Raw genomic sequence first — 5,277 nt, 5'->3', positions numbered from 1 at the left:
TCTCCCATTTTTTTCATATGAAATTATGTTTTATAGCTAAATGTTTGATATTAAATGAAAGCCCTGTTTCCCCTGAATAAAATGATATATAATAAGGGGGGGTGCATTTAATATGAAAGAGGTGAATTACGGTTGGACAGACATATAGCGCAAATGCCAGGTTTTGTTTACGTTTTGTTTGGTTCACAACTTGTACATTTGGCTCAGTCCTTAAGGGTTTAATGATGCCGATGCATTTATTTTGATTCAGAGATTTTTTCTGTTTTTATTTTCTGGGTTCCTGTTGTGCCTAATCATTAAATTCATGAAGCACCAATATCGAAAAAGTAATAATCAATACCTAATAAGGTTTATAGTGATATTGGCGGGCACACAACCCAGTTCGGATAGAGTACATTGAGTTATAGGAAAGAAAAATCACTCAGAGACCAAGTTGAATATAAGAATTCACACTACACTTTATTATCCACAAAGGGATCTAAGCAAAGTCAGTTTTACTCTCATTTAAGTAGTTGCATGCATTTACTTCAAACAGCTTAGTACCTAGATATATCAGCTTAAGTATACATCACCATTAGAGAAGCTTGGTTGTCTCCTTGCCACACGTGACTGGGGAGAACTCAGGCAGTCATTCGGAGAGACCCTCTCTTCTGGGAACAGCAGAAACCAGTAACACGCGTCCGCATTACAGGTGGGTAGTTCTCCAAGTGAGCGCAAGATTCCCTTAGTCTTATATACCTGTCTTCAAGGACAGACAGTAGTTCCTTATCAGTGCAGCCCAGCAAAAGACCTTGATACAAGCAGCTGGATGGACCTGGCAGTTGGCCAGACTGTTCAGGACCACCAGAAATTATGCCAAGTCTTGTGCGGTTAATTATCGCTTATCTAAGTAATTGTGGCCTTCAAGCCTGCATCTAGTAATATGTGCTATGTGTGCTTATATGCTTACCGGTGCTATCTTAACTATCTATAAATGTCTGAGTTGCTCAATAGTGATCAATCAATCATACTTAATTAATATGAAATATTATTATCACATTCCATCCCTTGATCACTCAGTGAGCAAAACCTCACACATTTACACATACCATTCAGGTTATCAGCAGGGGGAAAACCCATTTACCCACTGATTCCCATTATGCTCCAGTCACACCTGGAACCGATTCAAACCTAATTAAAACTCTTCTAGCGCTACACTATGACTTATTTTTTTAAGCTAGCAAAGCTTTGAATGCAGAAAACTGTAATTTTGTAGCACAGATAAATACAAAGTATAATAAAAACACACCATGCAATACCTTTTATTATTTTCAACCCAAGCCCTCCTATCCAGGAGTATTTTGTAGCATTAGCTAACCAGTGTATAATAGTGTAGGTTCTCTTTGTGCTCTGCTGATTTGCATAACTTTCCCAACATTGGGTAAGCTCTTAGAGCTTACAGGTGTATACAGTATGCGGCAGCCAAAGGGCGTTGTAGATTCTAACGTTAACAAACCAAATGATTCATTTGGTAACTTAATATAGGTAATTGACTCAGTTTCATTGTGGCTAAAATAGCCTTCTCCATAGAGGTTCGCTCTCATGTTTGGACAGTTAATGGTCAGGCAGGTTACTCTTATTTCGATCTTTTTCCATCTCATCTCTGCGGAATCACTCTGGTCCCAACCTCCAATCTCATTGTTGGTATCTGAGCCGACCAAAGGGTGTAGAGTAAGCACAGTCATCACAATAACAGCCGGACCAATGAGCTTCGCCTGTAAAGATACAACTCATTTTACTCTCTCAAATAACATTTGCCCGAAGGCACATATTCCCATTTATCATGACCTGACTTGGAAAGTATCACGGTATTGTCATTGCCTGTTGCAATAATGTCTGCTGGTTCTGGGGGACCTTTCTCTGTCCTCACCCAGACTTTGGCCCCTGGATTTAGGTTAGTAGAGCCAAATCCCTTATCTCCTCTTACTGTTTGTAAGGTGGGGGCTGTTCCTTTGTGTACCTGTCCCTGGTAAATGGGGATGATAACCAATTGGGCTATTCTGTCCCCTTCTTGCACTAGCAAGTCTTGTGGTCCCTGATTTAATAAAAGGACCTTTATTTCTCCCTGGTAATCAGCGTCTATAACCCCTCCCATTACATGTATCCCTTTAAGGGCGAGGCTAGACCTGGGTGCAATTAGTCCAAAGTGTCCCGGGGGTATCTGTATTCCTATACCTGTGGGGAACATCTGAACTTGCCCTGTTTTAAGTCTTTCTTCCTTTCTGGCTCGCAAGTCTATTCCTGCAGCCTCTGGGGTAGCCCTGTATGGTGCCAAGGCTCCCTCCTCTGTTTCCCAATATGTGATGGTGTTAGTTGCTACATATGGTTTAGCTTGTATATTGGGTGCGATCATTCTAGTGAGGGGGGTGTCATGATCTGAGAGTGGCCTATTGTTTAAGATGTTCACAGCTGTAGGCAAGTTATCTCTCCATTTGACCATTGTCCCTTCACCAAGTTTTCTCACTTGTTGTTTCAACAACCCATTCATCCTTTCAATCAGACCAGCTGCTTGAGGATAATAAGGTATGTGAAATATCCATTCAACATTGTTTTCATTACAAAAATCTTGTACCAATTTTCCTTTAAAGTGGCTTCCATTGTCACTCTGAATCTGCAATGGAAGACCATATAGTACTGTATCATGGTTTCCAACATTTTGATAGTATTTATTTGGGTTGCCCTCTTGCAAGGGTGAACCAATAAATACCCTGAATATGTATCCACAGCCGTGCATACGTATTGGCAATTTTTACTCATAGGAAGCGGACCTATGTAATCCACCTGCCATAGTTGCCCTGGTGCTTTACCTCTTTTTATTTGACCTCGTACCATCCCTGGTACATGTCTATTCTGCTCATGCTGACACACTGGAGATTGCAGAATTACTGTTTTAATTAAATCAAGTGGCACTAAAATGCCTCGCTGTTGTGCCCACCTGTGAGTGGCTTTCTCTCCCAAGTGTCCACATTTCTGATGGGCCCAAGTAGCCAATCCCAAAAGTGAGTTAGAATTTTCAACAGACGCCTCTGAGATCTTGGCTTTCTCGTCTGCAAGAGTTAAACAGACGATCCAATGAGTCAGTATTGCAGTGAGCATCAACATGAAAGACTGTTACCTCATTTTGATGTACCATCTCCCATATCTGCTCCCACAAATCTTTTGGAAACTTTTTCAGACAAGCAAGAAGGTTAGTAGGCATGTCAATTTCACTTTTTTCACATTCAGGATCACATTTACCAGCTGAACGGGCCCATTCACTGGCAATGGATGCATATGGCTCATCCTCCCATCCGGGAATGATGGCGTAATCACCCTGTTTCTTATTCTTTTTAAACATTGTGCAAAGCTCTTATGGTTTATTCAGAATAAACTTGCACTCCTTGGGGATGTGTGTACTATGTGTTTTATTTAATTTCACTTGAATATGTACTAATCCAGACACCTAGTGTCTGGCTTATTGTTTTATGCTTCACTCAAGCCTGCCCAAATGACTAATTTGGCTGCAGGTTTGCGCTTCCCGATCACACTGGCTTTCTACACACTCTGTAAAGTGCATAGGGGCGTCTATGATCGAGCCAACAGTCTCGCACTTTCAGGAACAGCCGTTTCATTCACTTCCTCAGTCAGCACTGGCTTCCAGCACCTGTTAAGGCGCGTAGGGGCATTTGTTAACTGACCAAGCACAATCACCCATTCGTGTCAGAATCACCCCAAACAATCTTGTAGTTTTGGTGACCTTATCTCAATACCTGGTATTGACCTTATTAAATTAGCAGCAATTCAGCCTCATTCAGGACGCTAGCCTGTTTGAGGGTAACGCTCCCCAGAAGGCACTGGCGTTCTACACACCCTCAAGGTGCACAACATACATTCTTGAATCAATCTTCAGAAGCACTCCTCAATCTTATTAGATTGAGCATTCACTCACCAATCTTGCTCTTGCAACGTCATGTAACTATTTTCAAGTTTACACAATGTTCAAAGAATCTCTAGAAACCGTAATATTTGTTATCTACGACTGCAGCGCGCGGAAGAAACTGATAGCTTTTAAAAAGCTTTTTTCCTCCGTGACGCAGCAGAAATTAAACCTCGTACAATGTTAGTTTCACTTTCCCTTTTACTTAAGATTTACATAGACAGTTCTAACAATTTCTAAACACAATTTTCTTATCTTAACTATTCTTAACAACGTTTTAAACACACTATTATTATTTTAAACTATTTTAACTTGTTGATTTCAAGTTTCCTTGCTCAATTAATACTCAACCCTGCTCGCAGCGCCAAAATGTTGTGCCTAATCATTAAATTCATGAAGCACCAATATCCAAAAAGTAATAATCAATACCTAATAAGGCGGGCACACAACCCAGTTCGGATAGAGTACATTGAGTTATAGGAAAGAAAAATCACACAGAGACCAAGTTGAATATAAGAATTCACACTACACTTTATTATCCACAAAGGGATCTAAGCAAAGTAAGTTTTACTCTCATTTAAGTAGTTGCATGCATTTACTTCAAACAGCTTAGTATCTAGATATATCAGCTTAAGTATACATCACCATTAGAGAAGCTTGGTTGTCTCCTTGCCACACATGACTGGGGAGAACTCAGGCAGTCATTCGGAGAGACCCTCTCTTCTGGGAACAGCAGAAACCAGTAACACGCGTCCGCATTACAGGTGGGTAGTTCTCCAAGTGAGCGCAAGATTCCCTTAGTCTTATATACCTGTCTTCAAGGACAGACAGTAGTTCCTTATCAGTGCAGCCCAGCAAAAGACCTTGATACAAGCAGCTGGATGGACCTGGCAGTTGGCCAGACTGTTCAGGACCACCAGAACTTATGCCAAGTCTTGTGCGGTTAATTATCGCTTATCTAAGTAATTGTGGCCTTCAAGCCTGCATCTAGTAATATGTGCTATGTGTGCTTATATGCTTACCGGTGCCATCTTAACTATCTATACATGTCTGAGTTGCTCAATAGTGATCAATCAATCATACTTAATTAATATGAAATATTATTATCACAGTTCCCATGATGTCTGTGATTACAGTCTATACTTAAAAAGCGTGATGTGTATAAAACGTGATGAAGTGAAAATACAGGGACCCCTTAAGAAAGTCTGAGTCAAAGATAATCAAATACCACAAGTAAATGTCTCAGGGCTCTAAAGACGAATAGTATATGATCCTTCCACTAGGGATCAAATTATAGCCAGAATAGGTGTCCTGGAATAATG

General features: G+C 40.6%; 1 long non-coding RNA gene across 1 annotated transcript; it reads right to left on the bottom strand.

Annotated features, from left to right (window-relative positions):
- Positions 1-522: 522 nt before the first annotated feature.
- LOC134600898 (uncharacterized) lies at positions 523-4,991 on the bottom strand. The gene is made up of 3 exons (XR_010090389.1): positions 4,601-4,991; positions 2,975-3,086; positions 523-1,754 (listed from the first exon to the last, which is right to left on the bottom strand). It is a non-coding gene; the product is annotated as an uncharacterized LOC134600898 (long non-coding RNA).
- Positions 4,992-5,277: the final 286 nt, after the last annotated feature.

Source organism: Pelobates fuscus, chromosome 3, assembly GCF_036172605.1.
Source record: "Pelobates fuscus isolate aPelFus1 chromosome 3, aPelFus1.pri, whole genome shotgun sequence".
Classification (NCBI taxonomy): Eukaryota; Metazoa; Chordata; class Amphibia; order Anura; family Pelobatidae; genus Pelobates; species Pelobates fuscus.
The sequence above is the reverse complement of the archived record's forward strand: the minus strand, read 5'-3'. Positions and strand labels throughout refer to the sequence as shown.